The sequence below is a fragment of the Martes martes genome, assembly GCF_963455335.1.
Source record: "Martes martes genome assembly, chromosome: 9".
In the NCBI taxonomy this organism is placed as follows: Eukaryota; Metazoa; Chordata; class Mammalia; order Carnivora; family Mustelidae; genus Martes; species Martes martes.
Genome location: NC_137896.1, coordinates 135,077,666 through 135,105,384, shown reverse-complemented (window position 1 = coordinate 135,105,384; position 27,719 = coordinate 135,077,666).

Below are 27,719 nucleotides of genomic sequence, written 5' to 3'. Positions count from 1 at the left end.
GCAGAAAGCTGCCGCGCCCGTCCACAGGATGCTCTCGGAAACAGGTAAAGGCTTATTAAGGCAATAAGTAACATTTTGGTCTGCAGTGGGTTGCATATTTCGTTCCTCTGCTGACCATTTACTGTAAATAGAGTGAATGTCATTTCCTCCAACCCTGTGGCTGGAGGGGAGGCGGCCACAGCAGGCTCTGGTGCCACCGGACCTGGCCCCAGGGCGGCTCTGGCTGCGGAACACGCTCCTCTCTATCCAGGGGCAGGTGGCTCACTGTGGGGCAAGAGCATCAACCCAACATGCCCACCAAGATATTGCGGGGGGAGGGGACCCTGCCCTTCAAAATTAAATGTTCTCATCTGGGGGGGGGGGCTGCCCTTCAAAATTAAATGTTCTCATCTGGGGGGGGGGGCTGCCCTTCAAAATTAAATGTTCTCATCTCAGTGTCTTCCCTGCGATGTCTAAAATCCTTGTTTTTGAAGACAGTGGGATCTGGACATGACCGTGAGTGCGGGAACCTGGTTGAGCAGGCTAAGGAAGCTTATTTGCCTGAGGATTTCAAGGGCTTCTGGGGACAGAGTCTGCAGGAAGAAGGAGCCAGACAAACTATTCTGAGGGGGAGGACACATCTGAGTGCAGCTCGTTGTCCCTCCCTTGAATTTATAACTTTGCCAGAGTCTTGTCCCAAGGCACTGGCCATGGGGGGATGCAGTGCTGCTTCCTGTCCACAGAAGGCACGGCGACGCTGGAGACCCAGGGGCAATCCGGGGCCCTCTCTGCATGTGCACAGGTGTCAGCAGAGATGTCTGAGTGGGGCTCAGCACCTAGCAGGGCAGCACCAGGGCCGAGAATTCAGAGAGCATCTACACTGCGGGAGCCGAGGCCCAGATGGAGAGTCTGAGCGGCCAGCATGTGAAAGTATAGCCACTGTTGCAAACTGTTGGCTACTCTGGAGGAGAAACCTCGAGACTTGAGAAGAGGGAGCATTCCCGGTGGGTGGTGTTCAGGGAGTGGGGAGCAGGGAAACGCTTCCCAAGTCCGGACGTTGATGAGGAGACCTGACAGGTGAGAAGTTTGGGGGTGGGGGTGGGAAGGGAAGAATAGGATTTTTTTTTGGGTAGAGGGGACAGAATTGGCTAAGTTCCCAGGTCAGGAAAGGCCTTCCCTGTGGTCCAGTTGTGCTTTCTACTTCAACACCTAGTTCTCTTCCTTTCTGTCTTTCTCCCCCAGAAGGAATCCACTTTAAGCAGGAGAGCGATGACCCAGACCGTCTTGTTTTTTTTTTTGTTTTTTGTTTTTTCCCATCCAAACAGGCACATGGTGAATTTTGGGAAGCTCATGCCACAGATGAGCATCATTTTCTTACTGCTGCTGTAACAGACTGTCACAGGCTTAGTGGCAAATACAACACAAATTCATCCTACCATTCTGGAAATCAGAAGTCCAAAATCAAAGGGTCACCCAGGTGGGGTTCCTTCTGTAGGCTTCAAGAAATCTGAAAATATTTCAGAGAAACACCCATATCATCCAAAATTGTATAGAAAATATATTTAACATGTACATGGTGATGATAAAAGCAATACCTATGTGCCCATCATCGATCTCAAGAAATAGAAAACAGCCAGTAGATTTGAAATCCTTTCTTTGCCCTTTCCACAACTGGCTTCCTTCCCTCATAATCTGGAATAACTACTACCTTCTATTTTCTGTTAACCTCCCTTCTTTTTCTTTGTAGGTTCATCACATAAACAAATAATGATATAATAACAATACTGTTATTTTCCAAGATTTTGATCTTTATGCAAATGGAATCATACTATATGCATTATTCTTTTCTTGATTATTTTACCCAACAGTACATCTTCTCAACTCATCTATATTGACACACCTAAAATAGTTGATTATATTCCATACTATAAATAGTCCACCAGGTACTTATCAATTCTAAATTGGATAGAGATTTGAATGGCTGTGTTCCAGTTCTTTGCTATTAAAAACAATGTTTTGAGTATTTCTTCATGAACTACATCTTCTCTGGGGTGTGTACATAAAAATGCAGTCTCTGGGGCTCAGATCTGTGCATCTCCAGCCATGTAACTGGTGAGAGAACTGAAGTATATTTCCCTAGGAGGGCTATGAGACTCCCCACTGCTCTGTATCTCACCAACACTTAATACTGTCATACCATCATGTCCACGAATCTCTCGGGTGTTAAATAGTAACACATTTGGGATTTTAGTTAGCATTTCCATGATTATTAATGAGGTTGAACACATTTTCATGCATTTATTCATAATTTGTGTTTACCTTCATGTGAAATGAAACCATATCTTTTTCTAGTTTTTCTGATGAGTTTGGTCTTTTTCTCATTGATTCATAGAGTTTCAAATATACATTTTCATAATAATTTTTTTGGTCATACATGTCAAATTCATTTTCTCCCAAGTTATACTCTGTCTTCCATGTGTTTTGATTAACAAAAGTTCTTCATTTTAATGTCATAAAATATAGTTTTCACTCTTTTTATGCCTTAATACCATAAATATTCTGAAAGTTTCAACATTTTTGCTTTTTACATTGAAGGTTTTCTCCATCTGAATGTGATTTGTATGTGGTGTATGAGGTAAGGATATAATTATTTTTTAAGTTTTTCTTTTTTAATCTAAGTAATTTCTACAGCTAGTATGGGGCTCAAACTCATGACCCCAAGATCAATAGTTGCACATTCTTCAGACTGAGCCAGACGGATGTCCCAACAATTTTATTTATTTTCGTATAATTAACCAATTTTCTGAGTCGGTTTTTGTTGAATACTTTCATACTTTCCTCAGTCTCTATTAATGCCAGCTCTATAAAATATGGTTTCAAATATGAAAGAGGATGATTTTGGTAAGGGGAGGGGGTGGATCTTCATCTTGTCTCATTAATCTTTGTGTCATTATTAATATTCATGAAAGGGTATCAATTTATGATAAATCTCAGCACCGAGGGAAAAAGCAGAACATCCCTTTTCTTCCAGCTATTTGTATCTCAGAAGGGCCAAAAGTAGTAAGAGAGTCCTTTTGGTAGCAACATAAAATGGAAAGAGCCACAGAGTCAGAAAGAGAAGTATGAATTCAGGTTTTTCCACTTGCCAAATGAATGTTGAGAAGGTGAATTAAATCCTTGGATTTTAGTGCTTCCTCCATTGTAAAATGAAGAAATTATGCTTACCCATCCAGGTTTTAAAATAGTACCTCCTGGAGTAGTATCTGTCATATAGGTGGGACTCCAGTTTCCTTTTGTCTTTATATTAAATGTGGCATTTTTTCTGTCCACAAAGACGCATAGTATCGAATGTCACCATGCAAGTAACAAACTAACTAAGTCAGAGTTTCTTTAAGCCATTTCCTGGAATAATCCATGTCCTGGTTAGAATTATTCCTAAGAAACTGCCTTCTATCTTTTTTTGTAGCCTCTGCCGACATAACCACATTAATGCTATCATTGAAATATTTTTGAAGTCACCATGGAGTTGACCTAATAGGAAGGAATTAGTTAATAAACACATATACATGCTATCCCCTTCAGGAAGACAAAGTCTTCTTGAAATTACTTGTAAATTTTTCAGAAAATTCAAATCATTTCAGGTCAAAATATGACAAAGAAAACCAAAGACATTCTTGCCATGAATGTGTCAGTTACAGAGCACTACTAGGAAACACACAGCACATGCGGATTCCAGAATGGAGAGGATATTTACTACCACGTCCTTGTTTGCAAAAATAGAGGCAGTTGCTGTTCTTCCTATTATCCTCACAGATGGTGAGTAGGCTGCTGTAAACCCATGAAGGGAACTTCTACCCACACATGGGACTAGAGTCGCTCTCTGCGCGGCCTCCCCACTCCCATAGTCTGCAGGCTTCAGAGAGAGAATGAACACTGTGTCGGATTCTATGTGTTAAGAATAGTGTGAGATGTTTTACATATTCTATTTCATTAATCTTCATTACTGCAGTGTATTTTTATTCCCCTTTCAAAGATGATCGAAGTAGGTTTGGACAGGTTAACTTGTGCACGCCCCCTGGTTAGTTTATTTGTTTCCGAGGGCTGCCATAACAAACTACCGTAAACTTGGTCACTTAAAGCAGTAGGAACTCTCAGAGTTCCGGAGGCCAGGCCTGCTGTTGAGGCATCAGCAGGGCCATGTTCCCTCTGAAACCTGTAGCATAGGATCCTTCCTCCCTCCTTCCTAGTTTCTGGTGTTGCTGGCAATCCTGTTGTTCCCTGGGTTGGAAACACATTGTTTCAGTCCGTCCCTCCATATTGGCATTCTCCCTGTGTGTCTGTGAGTCAAAATTTTCCATCTTAAGAAACACATTGGATTAGTGCCCCCACTGATCAGGTATGGCCTCATCTTAACTTGGTTACATATGTAAAGACCCTATATATATTTTTTATTATTATGTTATGTTAGTCACCATACAATACATCATTAGTTTCTGATGTAGTGTTCCATGATTCATTGTTTGCATATAATAACCAGTGTTCCACGCAATATGTGTCCTCCTTAATACCTGTCACTGAGCTAACCCATCCCCCTACCTCCCTCCCCTCTAAAACCATCCATTTGTTTCCCAAGGTCCAAAGTCTCTCATGGTTCATCTCCTCCTCTGATCACCCCCACCTTCATTTTTCCATTCCTTCTCCTAATGTTCTCCATGCTATTCCCTATGTTCCACAAGTAAGTGAAACCATCAAGATAAAAAGCTTCTTCACAACAAAAGAAACAGTCAACAAAACAAAGAAACAACCCATGGAATGGGAGATGTTTGCAAATGTCACTATAGATAAAGGGCCAGTATCCAGGATCTACAAAATCTTCTCAAACTCAACACCCAAAAAACAAATAATCAAGTAAAAAATGGGCAGAAGACAGGAACAGACACTTCTCTGAAGAAGACATATAAATGGCTAACAGACATGAAAAAATGTTCAACATCATTAGCCATCAGGAAAATTAAAATCAAATCAGTTAGAATGGAAAAAATTGACAAGGCAAGAAACAACAAATGTTGGAGAGGTTGTAGAGAAAGGGGAACCCTCTTACACTGTTGAAAGGAATGCAAGTTGCTACAGCCACTTTGGAAAACTGTGGAGTTTCCTCAAAAAATTAAAAATAGAGCTACCCTGTGACCCAGCATTTGCACGGCTGGGTATTTACCCCAAAGATACAGATGCAGTGAAAAGAAGGGCCCCATGCACCCCAATGCTCATAGCAGCAATGGCCACATAGCCAAACTGTGGAAAGAGCTAAGATGTCCTTCAATAGACGAATGGATAAAGATGAGGTCCATATATACAATGGAATATTACACAGCTATCAGAAAGGATGAATACCCAACTTCTGTTTCAACATGAACGGGACTGGAGGAGATTATGCTAAGTGAAATAAGTCAATCAGAGGAAGAAAATTCTCATAAAGACTGTATTTTCAAGTGAGGTCACATTCACAGGTGTTGGGGCTTAGGACTTGAACATATCTTTTGGGAGAACACAAAACCACAACAGTCACTGAATGACATCTTTTTTCTTGTGTGTATGAATCAGATAGTTCTATAGCTACTTTTGCAGTGAACTATGAGATAATGTGCATTTGTGTTCCTGTTTCTTTGAAAAGCAGGAAGTAGAGAGTAGCTAAACCCTTCCAAATAGCCAACCATTCTAAAAATGACTAGTGTGAGAATTATCTCATGCCAATTTGCAGAAGTCCAAAAATTCAAGACTACAATACTATCGTGGAGAAAGTTTTATATAGTAACATTTGACAGGCAGGCTTATGGGTTTTAGTCAATGGCAAACTTAGTAGGGATCAACAGTGTGATATAACTCTCTCCACAAAGTTTAGAAGATGTTAATATTAATAGAATAGCTTCTGCTGTTCTAACTCAGTAGGAAATTGTCCTAGTCTATATGGAGTTAACTATGTCAGGAGTAATATGTTCATTTTGGAGCATGTCCTATGTAGAAAAAAGGCCAAGCTGTTAAAATAAATTAATGCAAACACACATTACTTCAAATCAACCAAAACTTATTCTCTATAACAAGTCACAATGCTAATGATTGAATATGTTGCCCCTAAATTCATATGCTTAAGTCCTAACCCTCAACGTGATAGTATTTTTATGGAGTCTTTGGGAGGTAATTAAGTTTAGATAAGTTCACGAGGGTGGGCCTTCATGATGGGATTGGTATCCTTTAAGTCTCTCTTTCTCTCTGTCTTTGAGGACACAGTGAGAAGACAGCCATCTACAAGCCAGAAAGAAAGTTCTCACCAGGAACTAAATCCTACTGAATTTTGATCTTAGACTTCCCAGCCTCCAGCACCATGAGAAAATAAATTCCTGTTGCTTAAGCTACCTCAGTCCAGGTAAAGTAAGACATAGGTAAGATGATGCTGCAGAGCCAATAGGCACCTGTACTCCATATGGGTTTACAGAGACCTACAGTCTTTTTCTTGTGTTGCCCTATTATTTCCAACAGTGTTGACATATTCTTGATGGTCAGAGTACAAGTCTTTCATTGTTCTCCAGGATCTATTCTTCCTTCCTTCTTCTTCTTCTTTTTTTTTTTTTTTCAGATTTTATTTATTTATTTGACAGACAGAGATCACAAGTAGACAGAGAGGCAGGCAGAGAGAAGCGGGGGGGGGGGGGGGAAAGCAGACTCCCCACTGAGCAGACAGCCCGAGGCGGGGCTTGATCCCAGGACCCCGAGATCATGACCTGAGCCGAAGGCAGAGGCTTTAACCCACTGAGACACTCAGGTGCCCCTCTTCCCTTATTTGAGTAAAATGATCCTACTCATTTCAACAAGGCAATGAACATCCATCTACAAACCTCATTTCCAAGCTCTGAGCCAAATGCTTAAATGTGTACCAATGGAATGTGAGTAGAAGTGATGTGGGCAACACCTGTGTGTCTTTCTGAAAATTAATTAATTAATTAATTAATTAATATCCTTACCCCTTCTCTGCTGGACATGAAGGTGGTAGTGAGTCAGCTTTGAACATGCACAGTGCAACACTAGATAAATTACTTGTGGTTGGGACAGAAGGGTGTCATCTTTCAAAAAAGAAGAACAGAAAATTGACCACCACATGACCTCAAAAAGGAATGTTTATTTTTGAAACATTTCAAAGATAGACACAAACTATTCTTCCTTCTCTCCACTCCATTTAAGCTATCATCATGCTCTCAGTAGACTGACTTTCTCTTCCAACCAATTAAAAAAAAATGAGAAATCAATGTATGATTATTCTGACTAATGTGGATCTTATGACTTCCTTTAATCTTCCTCCACAAAACAATCTTAAAAATAGAACATTTAATATGAAATTAGAATGAACAATTGTGGTTTATTGAAAAGGAAAAGAAAACTCTCCTCCTTTCCTTAAACAGTATGAAAAATAATCCATATATATGGGAGGATTTAAAAAGACAAAGAGAGGGGTGCCTGGGTGACTCAGCAGGTTAAAGCCTCTGCCTTCAGTTCAGGTCATGATCCCAGGGTCCTGGGATCGAGTCCCACATGGGGGTCTCTGCTCAGCAGGAAGTCTGCTTATCCCCACCCCCTACCACCGCCTGCCTCTCTGCCTACTTGTGATCTCTGTCTGTCAAATAAATAAATAAAATCTTTAAAAAAAAAACTAATATAAAAAAAAAGAGAAAGAGAAATACAGGCAGAGAGAGAGAGAAGGAGAGAAAGGAAGAGATAGAGAGAACCAAATTTTAGTTAAATATATAGAAATGCTACATGTGACCAGGCAAAGAGCTGGTAGTAAATATTCTGCTTATACATGTCTTCCCAGAATTAGGAATTATTCAGGAAAGGCTACACTTTCATGTTTTCCACCCAGGGCAGATTAGTTACTATATTAGTTTTTCAATAATGTTTTTTTCATATTCACAAAAAGAGTGCACTGACCAGCATGGAACATATGTCCTCTATACTCTGCCTAGACACACAAGAAGGCAATGCTGATGGTCTCAGCTAATGTTTTTTTTCTGCAACAGCTAGCCCAGGAGGGTTGCCGTTATGCTCAGACTCAGCAATGAGAATCACCTTGACCATCCTGGGTGGAGAACAAAGAAGTTGCCATCTGATGGTAAGAGAGACTCAGTCAAACACATTCTCTCCACCTCTTACCCCAGTTTTTGACACCCAGACAAAATAAAGTACTGGATTTATAGTCCGATTTGGGTAGAAGTATCTGCTGCTCTTCTATTCAGTGATGCTTTCTGCTCCCTAGATAAACTATGAAAAGAAGTTCAGTGAAAAACAAGCAGAAATAATAAATAGGAGAAGATGCATCCAAATGTAACTAATAAAGTTATGCATTCCAGTTTTCCATTTAAAGAGTTATTCCTTAGACATTTATGTCCGCATTCAACATAGATGAGTTAAAACTCTTCTTCTGAAGTTAGGTCTAATATGATATCTAAGAAATGATGGCCACCATTTGAGTTACTCTTGTCTCTTACTAAACTCTCCCCAAAATCTAGTGACTTTATTTCACTCTCGTTTTTGGAAAGGACCTGCATGGGCTGTTCTTATATGGGATCTCTCTGCAACGGCAGTCAAGTCAAGGGGAAGCATATCAACACTACCTCTTTATGTGAACGATGTCATGGGATCGTAGCTGCCTTTCAAAACCACTTGACGACTTCCTTGAAGATCTTCCAAGAAACAGACCTTCCATCTTTGCTCATATTTGGTGATATTTTCCTTAAGTCATTTGGCCCCAGCCCGAGGGAACAAAAAGTGATGTTAACTCATTTATCAGAAACATATATGCCCCACAAAATTTTCATTCCCTTTTTCTTGGACATATATATTTTACAGTAATCCTTTCATAAGGTTGAAAGCAGGAAAAGTAAAAAACAAGCAACCAGTAAATAAAAGGAAGATTCACAAAAATCTATTTTTTGTGTGTCCAATAGAGATAATTATAAGGCAAGTTTCCCAGGTTAAAGTATAACCCAAGCAAGACTCCTGATGTGCATATTCCCAGAGTTTATTCTGAGAGAAGCTAAAGGAGAAATGACACTTGAAATTCTTGTGGGTTTGTTTGCCAGATTATGTCTGGAACAGCAGCTTATAACTTAAGGCATACCATGTCTCCCTCTGAGTCACTTTCACACCTGTGAGGTGGAGATACAAAGAAAGGTCTCAGCAGATACAAAGGGCACTTAGAAGAATGCAACAGACAAATTGGTGTGTCTCCCAAACAACCAGCACAGTCTAAAGACAAAAATTCATTTATTTGCCTCATTAATGAAAATCCACATAGACGTATTGATTTCCGACCAGATTCTCATTTAACCAAATATCACAACAAAAGTTATCTGGAATAAATGTTTCATTTCCGACATCTTGGAAACTCCATCCCAGAACTCATTCCTGTGATTGTTATCTTCCTTCCCTTTTAAAAGAGGCTGTTATCCCTTTTAAAAGAGGATGAAGAACAAGGAACTGGTATTTATGACACCCACTGTTTGTGAGGTTCTTTATGTTGCTCTCATACACTCATAGCTCTGCGAGGTAGATGGGGAACCAATGCAGAAACTTGTCCCATAGGAGTTGTCCTGTGTCATTAAGTGGCAGCACCAAGCATTACACTGTTACCCAGTTTCAAAACCCAACACCTTCATTTGCACTACTCAAATTAGCACCACAAAGAGAAGGTGATGCTTGTTATCCTCTGAGACATTGGGAAGATGAAAATATTTTTTCATGATGAACCATGAGAAACTATGGACTCTGAAAAACAATCTGAGGGTTTTGAAGGGGCAGGGGTGGGAGGTTGGGGGAGCCAGGTGGTGGGTATTATGGAGGACACATATTGCATGGAGCACTGGGTGTGGTGCATAAACAATGAATTATGTTACACTGAAAATAAGTAAATAAATAAATTTTTAAAATTTTTTAAAAAGGACATATTTTTGGAATAAATTTGGTATAGAGGGAATATGTGCATCTCTCTCCTCATCTATAATAATTAAACAGCATGAAGATAATAGTATCATGCAATAAATGGACCTTGCCCCCTTCCTTAGATATGCATCAGGGAACAAAAGTAACTCTCTACCCTGGCCCCATTCTCTCACGCAAGAGTCTGGTCACACATCACCCTCACAGCTCACTCTCACCGAGGCTCATCTGCATTTCCTCCCATGTGGTTTGCATCACAGAAGTGCAGCTCTGTCAGACTGTCTCCTTGCCAGGCACTGTGATAGCACTCAGCCAAGAGAAGGGAATGTGGGCTTTGTTTTCCAAGAATCGGATTGCTAAAGATGTGAACACTTCTGTGAGGGAGGCATGCATCATGTCATCTGGAAACACAACCAGTCACACCTGGGGCAGTCAGGGCCACGGCCAGGAGGCAAAGACTGAGCTGGTCTTGACACAAAAATGGGAGCTGGCCAGGCAAGCAGTGTCTGTGGTGTGCTGTGATGTGACGTGGATCAGTGTGTGATGGTGTGTGGCACGGCATGGTGTGGTAAGTAGTAGGATATGCTGTGGTGGCAGACGATGTGGCGTGGTGCGGTGTGGGGCGCGATGGGGCGTGACATGGTGTGGAGTGGCTTGTGGGAGAGAAGGCAGATATCAGAAGGGTCCCAGTAGAGCAGCATTTCTCAAAATGTTTGCTCCTCTGCTCTGAAACATGGTTTAAAAATCTATGTAATTTGTTATATATTTTCAGTTACAGTTAAGTTTCCATCAGAAATCATGTTATCGCAAAGGGCAAAGTTTCCAGTATATTGAACTATGGGCACTTTAAAATAAAAAGAGTACCTCATTCTAAAAAGAATCCACCTGAATCTGTCTCATTGACATTTGGTCCTCAGCAAGCTCTTCCTTAGTGATCTGATATTTGTTCAGTCCTGTTGCCCCCCTAGTTTGTATCGTCATTTCATTTTGATGAAAATACAGCATGCTTTTGTGCTTGACAGACTTTTATTGACACTTTTTTTCATATATATATATATGAGATATATATATCTCATATATATATATATGAGATCATATATATATGTGATCTCTATATATATATGAAAAATATATATATGAAATATATATATATATATATATATATATATGATCTCCTGCTGGTTTTAGCTCACTAATACAGGTGTCTCGAAGTAGAAGTCTTGATTTCACACCCTCTGCAACACGCTAATGGACTGTCCTTGGGCAAGTCATTGACTTTCGCTGAGTCTCACTTTTCTCATCTCAAAACAGTAATAATTCTAATGCCCACCTCATTGTTTTATTGTAAAAGACAATTGAGGTCATGCAAATATCAGGAAAAATGGGAAGTGTTTGTAAATGTTAGACTTTCCTACCTCATTTATTCCTGTACAGAGAATTAACAGGCTCCCTATTGCCATCCATGGGGTTCCTCAGATCAGCTCTTGGTGCATTTTGCAGAATTCTGTGACATTTGTGTGTTTAATTCCATCTTCTCAACTAGGACAATGTTAGTATGCATTAAAAAAATGCACATGGTGCCACAAAACAAAACAATAATGATGGCAAAAAAACCTGTCTAAATAAGTATGATGCATAATTTACGGTTTTTCATTAATATTCATTTGCAACGTGTTCATTCATTTGTCATCTGCTAGCACAGAGAAGTAGTAGCAGGTGCCATGATTAAAAATATATTATGGAAGGAAAAACTAGAAGTGAGAAAATCCTCTCCATTCATTAAATTTGTTTCTGCCAGTTGGGGGGAAAAAAAATCAAACTACCTCATTTAGGCGAACATATCTGCTTTATGCAGCTCATGCTGCAAAGCAGTTTAAAAACCATTGCCCTATTCCATAAAAAACAACTTTCTTGCAGAAGATTTCCCCCAAACTCCAGAATCTTCTGAATCTGTACAATTCCATCTTCACGGTGTTTGTTGTACCTGTAATAACAAAATTGTGTATGTAATTATTTCCCCACTGTCTATTTTATTCACTAGACTATGAACTCTCTATCTGTGCTCGCCCTTTTTTCAAGGAGTTCCCCATTATCCCCAAGTATTCCGTAAATACTTATAACTACACAAACCAAGTGTAGACTTCTTTGCTTGACTTCCAAGCTACTTCCAATTTTATTCAATCACATGTGGTCCTGGGGGCACATCACACGTGTCCTATATCCATACATTTCTGCAGAAATCCCTCTGTGTCCTAATTGCCTTCCAGTATATCCACTAATCCCTCTATGCCCAGTGGGGCTGTTAATGTGACACAGTCCTCTTCTGCTTGTAGAAAGCAGATACTCTTGGTAGCTCAGTTGGCTAAGTATCCAACTTGGTTTCAGCTCAGGTCATGATCTCATGGACTGGAGATCAAGCCCTGGTCTGGGCTCCATGTTCAGTGGAGAGTCTGCTTGGGATTCTCTCTCTCCCTCTCGCTCTGCTGCAATACCCACTCTCTCTCTCTGCCTCTCTCTCTCAAAAAAAAAAAAATAATTTTTTAAATCTTTTTTTATTTCTTTTCAGTGTTCCAAAATCCATTGCTTATGTACCACACCCAGTGCTCCATGCAATACCTGCCTTCCATTATACCCACCACCAGACTCACCCAACCCCCCAACCCCTTCCCCTCCGAAACCCTCAGTTTGTTTCTCAGAGTCCACAGTCCCTTATGGTTCATCTCCCCCTCCGATTTGCCCCAACTCACTTCTCCTCTCCATCTCCCCATGTCCTCCGTGTTATTCCTTATGCTCCACAAATAAGCAAAACCATATAATTGACTCTCAAATCTTAAAAAAAAAAAAGAGAGAGAGAGAGAGAGAAAAGAAAAGAAAAGAAAAAAGAAAAGAAAAGAAAAGAAAAGAGAAAAGAAAAGAAAAGTAAATACTCCATGGTGTGCCTGGCTGGCTCAGTCAGCAGAGCATGCAATTCTTGAGCTCAGGCTTGTGAGTTTGAGCCTGACGTTGGGTAGAGATTACTTAAAAATAAAATATTTAAAAGAAGAAAGCTAGAAAGAAAATAGATACTCCTTTCAGATCAGGTGCTTTTACCTGGTTCTTGCTTCTTACAGATAGCACTCTCTGATGCCAACACCTAGACTACTTGGTTAATTCCTTGGAAAACTCCCTTAAAATTATAGCCAGACTGCTCTGGTCATCCCAACTCCAGCAGAGTACTGGATGTGAAGTCCTAATTTGAATTTTGATTCCACTTTCTGATTTTGAGAAAGTCATATCACCTCTCTGATCCTCCATTTCCTTAACTGTAAGTCAGGAATCATAACAGATAGCTGAATGGGTCAGGGCTCTCCAGAGACCCCAAACCAAGGGGAGATATATAGATCTATAGATATCTATCTATCTATAGATCTATAGATACCTATAGATCTATATATCTCCCCTTGGTTTGGGGTCTCTATATATAGGTATATAGATATCTATATAGATATATTATATATTATATATTATATATTATAGATCTATAGATCTATAGATATATCTATATATATAATTATATTATATTATATATTATATATTATATATTATAAAATTATATTATAAAATAATATATTATAAAATATATTATAAAATCATATTATAAAAATATACATATATTTATATATAATTATATATATTATATATATAATATATTATATATAATATATATTATATATATTATTATATATAGTAATATAATAATTATAGTATATATATTTATATTGTATATAATATGTATGATGTATATTATATATAAATATATAAATATATATAAATATAATATGTATTATATATATTATATGTATATATGTATTATATATACGATATATATAATATATATAATATATTATATATTATATATAATATGTATAATAACATAATTGCATATTTATGATAAATGTATATATATTATGCAACATATATGACTAAATGTGTATGAATTATATTTGTAGGAGATATATATATACACACATATATATGTATATGTGTGTATATATGTATACATATATATAATATGTATAATTATATATAATTATATATAATTATATATATAATATGTATAATTATATATAATTATATATAATTTTATATATAATATGTATAATTATATATAATTATATAATATAATAAATATATATATTTATATAATATAATAAATATATTATATAATATAATATATACATATATAATTATATATATATAATTTATGTCATTATACATCATGACATATTATATACAATTGACATAAATTATATATATTTTATATAATATATAATTACATATATACATATAATTACATATATGCATAATTATATATTATGTACATTATATATAATATCACATATAATATAAATATCATATATATAATATATATCATATATAACATATTATATATGATTTTTGTCATTATACATATTATATATAATATATACAACATATTATATTGTATATAATTGTATATAATATGTATAATGTATAATGACATAATGGCATATTTATATATATATGATAAACTGCAAATATATAGACCAAAATCTATAGTCTAAAGCCACAACTCAGCCTAAGGAATGTTATTGGGAAAGGATGTGTAGTGACTGACCTTTAGAATTTGCAGAAAGCACTGCACATATATGTATAATGCATAATGTATAATGACATACATATGTATAATGTATAATGACATAATGGCATATTTACATATATATGGTAAACTGCAAATATATAGACTAAAATCTATAGTCTAAAGCCACAACTCAGCCTAAGGAATGTTATTGGGAAAGGATGTGTAGTGACTGGCCTTTAGGTTTTGCAGCAAGTGCTCTAGATCATGTTCATCGAAGCCAGTATTGACACACCTTCAGAGGTACTTTGACGTGTTCTCTGCAGGCCACTTCCTCCTCCATGTCAGGTAGCTACACCCAACAAGTCCAGAGTCTCCTCCATACTTTTGCTAAAAACTGTGATGAACTTGTATGTGTCTTGAGTCAGAATTAGAAGCAAAAATGGTGGTCCTTTTTTTTCCACTCATAAAAATTGCTAATTTCAATTAAGGAAAGTAGCCCTGCTATAATTTTCCTAGATCTGCACATTAATGGCTGCTGAAACCTAGCAACAATTTTAGGAAAATGGACTTTAATTTTGTCAAGTGTCACTTGGCTGTCATTAGCTGTGCTTATACTCTGCTCTGTGTAAGACCATGCACTATAGTCGATTTTTTTTGTAAGACCAAAAGTGTTAATAATAGGAGCTCTTAGTGGTGTGCTTTAGCTATTCAACCTTTTCTGGGGTTTGGCTATTTGGCTTTTGGAAGAATTATAGGGTTTTTATGTCAGTGAAAGGAAATTTCTCTTGCTTTCACTGTAAAATATGGTAGAATTATATATGGTGGTGCCTTTTCATGTACTTAGCAGTGCTATCAACCATTATAAATTCAATGACTTTGAACTCACTCCAGGTGCCCTGAAAGTACCATTGTTGAATTAGGATAAAATTGGATGGCCATTTAAATATGGATATAGTCAAACAAGAGAATAGGAAATTAATCAAGTTAACCCAGAAAGAAGTATGTGAAATTAACATGGAAAGAAGTTAAAGTTTGCTGTTTAAATGTTTCCACTATGGTTCACTGTATTGGTATCTTTACAGTGGAACTCCTGGGTGTCCTTAGTTCCTCACTGAAAATGTGTACATGTAGATAGAGTTTTGTGTCCCCAGCCAGTCTCAAGCTCTATCAACTAGAAACAGAGCAAAATGAAACAAAAGAAAATTTCAGAAAAATTTGGCATTTGATTCACTGAATCTAAAAGTAGATACCATTCGTTGTTTTTAAAAACACTCCTTAAACTCACACAATGGTCTATGTCATTTATATCTCAGTAAAGCTGGGGCAGGCAGGGAGAAGAGGGATAGATTTTAAAACGTCAGCATCTATGGTTTTGACTGTAAGAGGAAATATGTTCTATATATATATATATTTTTTTTTTTTCAAAATCACACAGGACAACTGTTTGTAAAGAGGCAGTCACAGGAAATGAATTCTGCTCAAAGAATGGGCTTTTCTCTGTGCCCTCAGTCTGCCCCACACATAAGGTGGCAGCTCCCTGAGCTCCCCAGGGCTAAAGCCTGAGATGTAAGCCGATACTTGGTAGAGTGGAAAGACGCATTTTGGAGTGCACTCTTTGCAATCCTGCCTTGTCTGCCTCTATTCACAGCATTGCTGGGAGCCCTGGTCCTCTAGGAAAACTTCCAGAATATTCTGTTTCATGTTCAGAAAAAGTGTGCTCCCTCCAGTAAAATTTAGCACAATCTTTTTGGACTTAGTTTCCTAAGATGCAGAGAGTCATGGACATCCTGAGCCCCAAAGATTGAGATAACTCTCTGGGTCTTTTGTATTTATTAACTGCATTAAAGGAAAAAAGGCAAATCCTGAAAGTAAAAGCTCAGGTTTCCCAGCCATTTGGGGGAGATTTCTGGGTGATTTTTGTGAAGGCTGCTAACCACCAGGAGCCCTGCAGGGCCAGCATGCTGAGGGACAGACAGAGGCACAGGACCCTTCCTCCTTGTTCTCTGCCTGTAGAACAGTTGAACAATGTGTCCTCCTGCCCTGGGGCAGAGAACAGAGGCCTGATAGCGGGCTCCATTACTTACTGACTTACCACAGTTCTGAGATTGCATGGACTCTCAAACCCAGATGCTCCTTTTAGACAAAATGGGTGCAGGAATAAATACCTACTTGTTGGAAATGTGAAAATCAAATCACATGGGGAAAGATGCTCTAAGTTGGAAATCCCTTTGGATAAATAGGGCTCTATAGGTTTTGTGATCAATATATCGGTTATCTATGGCCACAGTGACATAACCACAAAGCCTAGAGGATTAAGGCAATATGCATTTACTTAGCTCATAGGTCTGAGGTAGGATGAGTTATTATACCCTCAGTTGGGCTCCCCCATGGGTCTGCAGTGAACCATGTGCTATCAGACAGTTCCATGAGAGGGCTGGGCTGGCCGGCCAGGATTTCCTGGTCTGGGCAGAGCGATCAGTCTCCATTCCATGTCATTTCCCATCCACCAGAGGCAAGCCTGGGCTTGTCTTCATGTCAGTGGTGGCTTTTCAAGACAGTGAGAAGTAGATAAGGCTCCCGAGGACAAGAGCTGCTCTAGCAAGAAGGAAAATAACATTTTGGAGAAGATAGGTGATCCTGTCTCTGACATACCCTGTGACAGAGCCCAGGAGATGTAAATGAGTGTGGAGTGACTAGTGAAGGACAAAATACCTCAAGGTCGTATCACTTATCTGGTACTTGAAAATCCCCCGGTTTCCACATTGAGCATATAGATGAGCAGTGACTATCTAATGCTCTATATTTCTAGGTGTCTTAAACTCCAAATAAACAATATTTTTATTTGATAACCCAATCCTCATATGGGGCTGAAACTATATTTCCCAGAACAGAAACAAATTCCTCTTTACTTCAGTGCATTAGTCAGAATTGTTTAGTCTATGCTGCAGTAACAAATAAACCCAAATCTCAATGTGGGATTGTAACAGAAGTTTATGACTGCTCATATTAGTCTAGAGCAGGTCTGATGACTGTCTTGTCTTGGACCCATGCCATCTGGCCCCTTGCAGAGGGAAGAAATGGAAAAAAGCATAAGATCAAGGGAAAGAAAAATAAATAGGATGGCAGATCGTGACCTCCAATTTTTCTACTGTTATCATAAAAAGTTTTCTTATTTTTTCATGTCTGTGTTCTTGAAAGATATGGAATGTAGAGGCAACCCATTTAGGTTTCCTCTGCCATATGGGAAGCAGATTTTAAAGAGAAGAGAGGAGACCCTTGGCTGTAGCTCTACTCTATATGGCAAGACTCCTGCCTATGGCTAGCATACAAGGGCACAGGGGGAAAAGGCCAGCCTGAGTTTCTAATTAGAAAACGATCTTCATTTCCACTGCCTGCCCCCCACTCCTCTGCCTGACCTGAGCAGGGGCCACTTAATTCCAGGCTCAGGAGGCTTTAGTGGTGGAAGTTTGGAGCCACTTCCAACTGTCTGAGATGTTTCTGCATAGAATAAAACATATTTTGGTTCCAGTGTCATCACATTAGTTCACGTTCAGCTGCTCCCAATCTGTCCTGTCACTACAGCCCCATCTGTGCTAAGTATGAATGATGGAAGGACCAGGCAAAAGGGAAGATACTGCTGAAACTCACCTCACCTGTGTCTCCCCCTCCACCTCACTGTGTTGATGGCAGACACCACATAAGGATAGAACAGGTCACTTATCCACCCGAACAAAGGACTTCCCACAATTGTGAACTTGAAGTTGCACAACAAACAACCCAGACCCTGGGTTCAAAGCTTCTAAAGTATTACATATTTCATCCCTGAGATAACACTACAAATCAGGTTTCCTACCTGTCACTGTGCGTACACTGACTGAGCCTTCAGGGTGAGCCAGTGCAGGGTGCTGAAGCAGATCTGCCCAAACTGTGTCCACTCGGTTAGCATATTTACAAAATGGCTGCCATAGTTGTGATGAGAACAAATGATGAGGTCCTAAATACTGCAAAAAATGACAAAAAGAGCTTCTTTAATTAATCCCTTCCTCCAAACTTCACATACCCCTGTGCACTTTGAACGTGGCATAACATTTGAACCCCAGAAGCAAGTGAGTCTGTCACTACATTAGCAAGATGGGGAGGCAGACGGGGGCCCGCTGAGTTCACTATCATTTCCTTGAATTGGTATTTCACCATTTAGTCCAGAAGACACCAATTTGCTGGAGCACAATCTCTTCTAAGACATCTTCCCTACTCAGTTATAGCTACTCGGTGACTGGGTCCAAAATTAGTGTGCAGGCCAAGTGACTCATGCCTGCAGTACTCATGACAATAAGGATTGATGTGTTCAAGGCAAGAACAAGATTTATGGATCTCCTTACTGATATGATTTACTGAAAGCCAGCTTTTATTACCTAAGAGCCAGCCACGGACATGTGCTGGGTGTACTCCAGATAAATGCCTGAGGGTAGGGGGAGCTCTATGGGCTTCTGCCAGGAACAAGGAAGAGGAAAAGGAAAAAATAGAGAAATGACTTTATAGATGAGACACTTTTCAAAAATGCAGGGGCTCCAGTGCTCCAGGAACAGCTGGTGATGATGAAGCGACAAAAAAAAAAAAAAAAAAAAGAATGGGATCAGCACCATTTTCAGGCAATGGACAGTTGGAAGCCTTGTCACACTAACTACTGAGGGGGCAAGACTGATTTATGGTTGGGTTAATAATGGTAAAGACATAAAGATTGATTTGCTCTAGAGCTCATTGGAGAATAGTGGAGAAAAAAAGGAGGAAGAGAGACTGGATTCTGCCGCAAAAAGCCTCATCTTGAAGGTACACACAGGGTGATTGAAAATAAGGAGATGCTGGGGAAATTCATTACCCTGTGGGTATGGATAGGGGACAGGGACATTGTGATCCCAGTACTGCAAGTAACTGCATGTATGACTGTGCCAGTCCTGTGTGAGTCTGTGCCCAGTGCTCAGCTACTACCTTGTGGGAGAGAGAAGCTTCAGGCTCAGGGCACTTTCTTGGAAGATAGGAGGGGGTCTGGACATGTAAAGCTAACAAGCAGTAGGCCAGCCCTAAGGTTCAATCCCTTCTCCTGGGAGGGATCTCAATTCCTCAGTCATTAGTGTCTACTCATCCTTGGTCATAGCATAGTCAATGCTTCCTTGGAAAATTCAGAACAGATTATGGAAAGGAGCCATCTCCTACTTAGCCATCATGGCTACCTTCAGACCCCTCCTAAGGCCAAGATAATTATAAAAAGAGCCAAGAAGTTCAGCTGGGCACCCATCACACTGATGAGTCAGAATTAAAAACCCAAAGGCATTGTCAATAGGGTGCACAGAAGACTCGGGGGTCAAATTCCCATGCCCAACATTAGTTTCAAGAGCAACAAAAAAGCAAAGCATGCACTGCCAAGTGGCTTCCAGGGCTCTTGGTCCACAACGCCAAGGAACTTGAAATGCTGCTCATATGCAACAAGTTTTACTGTGCTGAGATTGCTCACACTGTCCCCTCCAAGAACCACAGAGCCATCGTGGAAAGAGCAGCCTAGCCAGCCATGAGTCATAATCCCAGTGCCAGGCTGCACAGGGAAGAGAATAGAAAGACAGCTTGCATGCGTGTTATATTTTGTTAATAAAACCATAAAACTATATTAAAAAAAAAAAGACCTGAAGAAAGTCATCCCAGCTAACACACTTTCCTTACAATGTGTACCACACCTTAAACAAGCACCATAATTGTTATTTCACACTGGTTTCTTTTTTCTTGTTTATTGTCTGCCCCACAAGCAGATTATACTCTAAGTTTGCTGATAGCAAGGACTTTATATCAATAGTTCCTCACACACAGTAGATACCTAATAAATCCCTGTTGAATGAATTAGCTGCACTATTCCTTTACCCATTCATTCAAAAATATTTACTAAATGGTTATCATGTGCTGGGTACAAAAATAAAAATTCATGCAGTGGTGATGGGTGCACTGTACAGAAGTAGCACAGCAGATAGAGAATGAGAGGTGGGTGGCTACTTTAACTTGAGGGATTGGGGAATGGCTGTGATGTTTGGGCTGAGGCTGCATGATAAGTAGGGGCACTTCTGGGAAGTGGCAAGTGGCAACCAAAACACCCTAAAATAGAAGCAATCTACCTGTTTGAGAAACAGAAAAAATACTGTGCAGCTCGAGCCAAGTTCATTCACTCATTCATTTGGTCATTCATCTCTTCATTGACTCAAACACTCACTCTTCCACGTGAGGCTCTGTGCAAGGTTCTCAAACTCAATGTTAATCCCACACCCAGGTTGCTGGCAGCCCACAGCTCACAGGAGCTCAAGAGGAGAAAGACCCTCATTTCTAAGGTGAGGTCTTCAAATTCTGAGCATCCCTGAGATGATTTCAGGAGGCCAGAAAGCCACAATCATTTCCGTAATATGCTCCTGTTAGGTGCCTTTTTCACAATATTAACATTTGCACTGGTGACTTCAAAACAGTAGTGGCAAAAATGTGTCACTTTGTCATGGAACACACTGTATCTGTAGTCATGGGAAAATATCAATAAGAAAAATAAATGGTGTTTTTAAGAATGTCCTTAATCAGTAAAATTATTCATTTTATTAACTATTATCTTTGATTTCATATCTTCCAAATATTCTTTTTTTAAAGATTTTATTTATTTATTTATTTTAGAGAGACAGGGAAAGAGTGCTTGCACACACATGCATGCATGCACAAGTGGGTGGGGGGGGGAGAATTCCAAGCAGATTCTTCACTGAGCCCATTGAGGGGGTTGATCCCAGTACCCTGAGGTCACCACCTGAGCCCAAACCAAGAATGGGGCACTGAACGGACTGAGCCACCCAGGTGCCCCTCCTCTAAATATTCTTTTTGATGAAATGGGAAGTATCCATAAAGCACTTGTGCTACATGGTAGAGATACAAATCTGTCTCAAGGAAATCATCTGTGTGATTACTTGAGTTACAAGCTGAACTAGCCAGTTTTCTCATGGAACACCATATTTACCAGAAAGAGCCTCTGGCAGCAATCTGTTCCTGCTGGCTTGACAGGCAGACATATTCCTAAAAATGTGCAGCATCAGCCTGTCAATGCAAGGAGATCGATTGGCAATTTCCATTGCCAATTATAAAGTTCAAGCTCTAAAAGAGAAAACTCAAATTCTGGGAAACTCAAATCTGTCCCTGTAATGCTGACAGCTTCCACATCAGTAAAGACTTTTGTGATGAAATTGGTGGTGAAAATGGTAAATGTGATTTTTGATCATGGAAAATAAAATGAGTTAGCATTTGCAAGAACTGTAATTCAAGTCAGCCGATAATGTATAAAATGACCAACGCATGATGTTACAAAATCATGCACAGAGAAAAGATATATTCAAAGTGCAAGACAGACTAGAGAATTCTAATGTACAATAGTATGGATATTTGTATAAAACAAAACTTTCCACATTTACTTTAAAAGATTACTAAAATATTCTTCTCTTTCCCAACTACCTATCTGCATCCAAATACAGGAATCCTATTCTATGAAGAGAGACATTAAATATATATACAATATATTAAACACGTCACTCTTCTTGTTAATTTTATCTTGAAAAAGTTATTTTTCCTCAGAAATGCCATTTAGGTTAGCATGTAATAGATTTATTATTATTCTTAGATAAATACATAAATAATTTTTAATATCTTTTAATTTCTGATATGATATATATAACAGATTCATTGTTAATATTTGTAAATAAATTCATGTTTGGTAAATCTCTATTTTAATTTCTAATATGGTATACATTGATAGATGTAATTGACATAAAGTGAATATAAAAAATCTAATTTCTAATTATTTGGATTTGTAGGCATATCTAATAATGGAAGTCACTCCCAGTGATATCTATATTGATTTAAAAATAATATTTCTTCTAAAAATAAAAAAAATCTCACAAACCATTTCTAATATAGATATTTTACTGTCATATATATCATTACTTTACTAGAGACCTATCTAGCATTGGTAGATGGCTTTGTAAGTGCAAATCTCTGTCCCAAGAGACTTTTTTTTTAAGATTTTATTTTTATTTATTTGACAGAGATTACAAGCAGGCAGAGAGGCAGGCAGAGAGAGGAAGGGAAGCAGGCTCCCCGCTAAGCAGAGAGCCCGATGCGGGGCTCGATCCCAGGACCCTGGGATCATGACCTGAGCCAAAGGCAGAGGCTTTAACTCACTGAGCCACCCAGGCGCCCCTCCCAAGTGATTTTTATGTATTAATTTATTTAATTCTTAAATCAATCCTATGAGGAAGGTATTACTGTTTTCATGTTTTAGATGAACAATTTGAAGTAAGAAGCGTTAGGTAATTTTCTGCACGTTCTCTAGTAGTTAGTAATAGGAACACCAAGGCCACGGACTCCACAATCTTTACCACACAGATAGAGCTAATCCACAGAATGTAGTGAACACAAGTGTGAAGATGTTTAAAATTAAAATTAAAAATTAAAATGTCGCAAGCACATTAAAATGTTGAGTTACAGACAAAGCAATCCCTGTGTTGATGCAGAGAGCCTGAACTGCTGTGATCATTGGGAACTTCTCCCATAGTGCTCACGAACTGTTGACCATACCCACACCACAGCTCACCCACATTGGCTTATGCCTGAAGGATGGGGCTCTCCCCTTTTTCTTTGAAACATTAGACTGATGCATTTGTTATGTATGACCTATTAGATACTCCACTATAAATGAACATAATTCTCTTGTCTAAGTAATGTCAGAATTTTCATTTTAATTTCATTATACTTTAGTCTTCTGTCTAATGAGCAACTGAAGTATTTAACAGTAATAAAGTCAGTAATGGCATCTGCAGATAGGGGATAGAGATGCACTAGCGAGGCCCATCAGACCTGGCGGTCTACCTCCTAGAATCACTCTAGTGTTTGAACTCTTGGCCGATTACCCGTGCTCCGTCTGCCCTCTCAGCCCAAGCACCACCCAGATGGCTTTGATTTGGAGGCACTCAATTTATCAAAACAGTTTGTTATGTTAAAAAAACTATTTGATGTCAAAGAAGCCATATGACCCTTTTTATGTGTACTTTTCCTGGAATAAGAAATCAATTTGCCCATTTTAAACAAAGTTGAGCTCTAAAGAGACTTGGACTACAGTTACATTCATACACTAATAAGAGGAATGCACTCGGAAACACATAGTCTCATTCTTGGGCTCACATGGTGTTAGGCATGGAAGGATGTGTCTTCCCAGGGCGCTCCTGGAAGATAGAGCCGCTGGCTTAGCCTGTCTCAGATTCACTTGGGAATCCAGTTAAGAAAACAGCTGTTTGAGCTCCAGTTTCTCGGGGTTTGACTCAACAATGTTCCGATTTGGGATCTAGGAATCTGAAATACCTGATGATTCTAATGCAAGTCTTTAGACATGATTTGAGAACCAATGTTTTCACTCTTGGCATTCTCTTCTGCACATTATGTTCACTTAAATTCCCAGCTATCCCCCCTCTCACATCCCACCCCTTAACTGAATTTTTGTGGGTTTCTGTGCTCAGAGATCCTCCTCCATACTATATACCAAATGTGTACTAAGGGCTCCCAAATATGGAGCTCCAGTTGTGAGCTCCTTCTCAGCTCCAGACTTGGTTGCTAGGGTGCCTCTTTGTGATGAACTTTGTAGGTTTCTCCTCCCCAAGGTGCAGCAGCATGTGGTCTAAGGAATGACTCCGGCTCCAGAAGAGAGCTATAGGTGAGTAAAGATGATCCTGGTAATCTCATCTTTCTTTGCCAGTGAGTGACTCAGGAACCAGGCTAAGCTATGCATGGGCAGCACTGTTCAGGCCATCAGGATCCATTCTGCGATATGTGTATGAACCACTCATGGCCAATCCATTAATAGGAAATGAACCATGGGAAGAGGTCATCAATGTCTCTTTAAACAGACCTTCTGTTAGTGGCCTGATACCCAGGACTGCTGTATCCACTCTAAGAGCGTGCATCTTCCCTACTCTGAAGGGCAAGGCAGGAGATCGGCAGAGAAATGGATCCAGAGCCCCTAGGTTGAGCCAAGCACTGGAGTTTATCTTATCTAAGAACTTCCAGTTATTGGGATGATCAATGTGCATACTATTGAAGCTGGTAAACTAGATTTTTGGTTAGAGTTCAATTTTCTATTAATGTTGGAGGCATCTGACTGAAACAACGAATGTCATAGTCTGAAAGTTTATGTCCTCCCCAAATTTGTGTGTTGAAATCCTAAACCCAGAGTGATGATATTAGGAGGCAGGACCTTTGGGAAGTGATTATGTCACGAATGGGATCCATGTCCTTACAAAAGAGGACCCAGAATGTTCCCTTGCCCCTTCCACACCTGAGGATACTGGGAGAAGTCTGTAGTCCAGAAGGTGCTCCTCACCCAACCAAGGTGGGACTCTGATCTTCCATCTTACAGAAATGTAAGAAATAAATATCTGCTATCTATAAGCCATCCAGTCTGTGATATTTTGTATAGCAGCCCAAATAGACTAAGACTGATAACAAAAGCTATTCAAATAAAACCTTCTCATGTGGCTTCTCATGTGGGTTCCTCTTCATAGACACAGAAATAGAAGACACTTACAGACACCTACCGTGTGTGGCGAGCACATTCTCCACATAACAGAAAAATCCTTCTGAAGTTTGTCCTTTTTTTCTTCCTTTTAAATCCTTAACACGACTGAACCCAGGAGACTGGATGGAAAAAAGATCCCAACTAAATGCCCATACAGAGAATGGTGCCTGGAAACCAAAGATCTCACATGCCTGATTCTATGGGCTTCCCAGAACTGGTAGAAATGAGATGCAACTCTGTAAGACTAAGTTTTCAATACTTTGCTGAATGCAAGCACAAAATTAAACTAAATTAGGGAAAATAAATTTATATTCCTACTCACTTGATTTTGTAGATCAAAAACTCAATTTGTATTTGTATTCATGAGTCAAAGCAGCCTTGTGAGACAGGTTCAACCAACATCATCACCAGTTTTCAGAGAGAAAACAGACATTTAGAGTGACTGGCTGATTTTTCTAAGATTGTACAGGTATATTATAGAGTCAAGCTTTGAACCTGTACTGTCTGATTCTAGGGGCACCCCCTTTTAACCAGTAACCTGCACCATCTCCTCACCTAAGGGATAAGGTCAGCTTTTCCCCATGAATTTGCTCCCCAAACATTTATTTAGGGGTATGCTCTCCTTTCCCAAGATCACACTGTCAGGCTCTCACAATCCCTTACCGGGATCATTGCAACAATCTCATACTTCTTCTCTCTGGATTATCGTTTTCAAATGGCTTGTTCTCATCTTGCTGTCTCCTCCTGAAAAGACATTGCTGTGAATGCAACATTATAATTTCATATTAATCATTCACTCAGGAAATTAAATTTTTGGTGGTTTATTATACTGTAAGTTCTAATTATTATTTTTATTTACTTTTTATCATTGTTATTATTACTACCAAGTTCTAATAGAGAAAATGAAGAACTTAGCTGTTGACCAGGGCACTGCTGTGTTCTCGGTGAACTGAGCTTATTGATGGCCTCGTTTGTCTGTATTTCAGTTTCTTCTATTTGTCCCAAACCAATACCTGAATGTATGCATTTTAACGACTTCTGCAGATAAACTTGTTCCCTAAAAATGCTGGAAATTCTTAGTAAAATACAGTTTCTACAAAAGATACTTGTGTATAAGGAAGCTTGTAAGGCTCTACACTATGATTTATTGAGCCCAATGTATTCACCTCAGTTGAGATTCAGGTTGTTGTGTGTGGAGAACATTGCCCCCAGCTTCAGAGGAACACGTCAGAATTACCTACACGTTTTTTTTAACTACGCATTCCAGAGTCCTTTCCCCAGGATTTCTGGTTCAGTAACTTTGAAGCTACGTCTAAGCATAGGCACTGGGGAAAAGCTCCACCAATGATCCCCATGTTCACCTCTGGTTCTGCAAACACTGTCTCAGATAGGGTTGAGGCCACCCCACGGCAGGGTCCACATCCACTTCCGAGATATCCCGAGGCATGATGGATAGGTCCTGTCATAAGTATATGGGTACATTTTGGGGCACCTGAGTGGCTCAGTGGGTTAAAGCCTCTGCCTTCAGCTCAGGTCATAATCCCAGGGTCCTGGGATTGGGCCCCTCATCAGGCTCTCTGCTCAGCAGGGAGCCTGCATCCCCCTCTCTCTCTGCCTGCCTCTCTGCCTACTTGTGATCTCTCTCTGTCAAATAAATAAATAAAATCTTTTAAAAAAAATAAGTATACGGGAACCTTTTTTTTAATCAGTGGTCCCAACTTCAAAAGTCCTAAAACCTTACTTTAAAAACTTATTGTAATTCATTTGGCAGCAGTTCCTGATCTCAACTAACCTGAGACTATGTATGATCCTTATTTATCTTGCTAAGTATAAATATTCATTTGTGTTGCTGCAGAAATAAGATTAAAATTTAAAAATTCTAAAAACAAAATAAAATGTTTGAATACAGAGTGCCACACCAAAGCCCACCAAGGGATATTTTAAAATACAGGATATGATATCTGGATATCTGGCCAGAATTCCCGGTAAGCAATATAGACTGACACATGCTAATAAAATAGAGCACTACTCTCTAGGTTACTGATAATCCACTCTGAGAAAATCTATGAATAATCTTGAAAATATTGGTTACTGTTGTAGACCATATCCAGGAGACTATTGTTGTCTGAGGGAATCTCAATGGATATTTAGAGTTTTTGGAACCAGGTAAATTTTGTTTTCTTTTATTTTATTAGCTTTTTGAAGTACAAAACAAAACAAAACAAAAATTCCATAACCAGAAGCCTTATACAAATAGGTTCTGTTTTAAATTAAGGTTTTAGCAATGAAAGATTTGACCAGTTCTATATTTTGAGATTCAAAGTAATATGGTGTGCAGACCCAAATAAAAAAAAAAAAGTTTTTCCAAACAAATAGGTTAAGAGCTATGAAATAGCTAGAAAACAGAAAAAGATTTCAATGTACTTTATTGGTCTAGACAAGCCCTAAGATTTATTTTCTTCAATAGCCACTTGAGTAAAATGTGTACATTTATGATTTGAAAACTAATGAAATCGTGCAAACAATGCC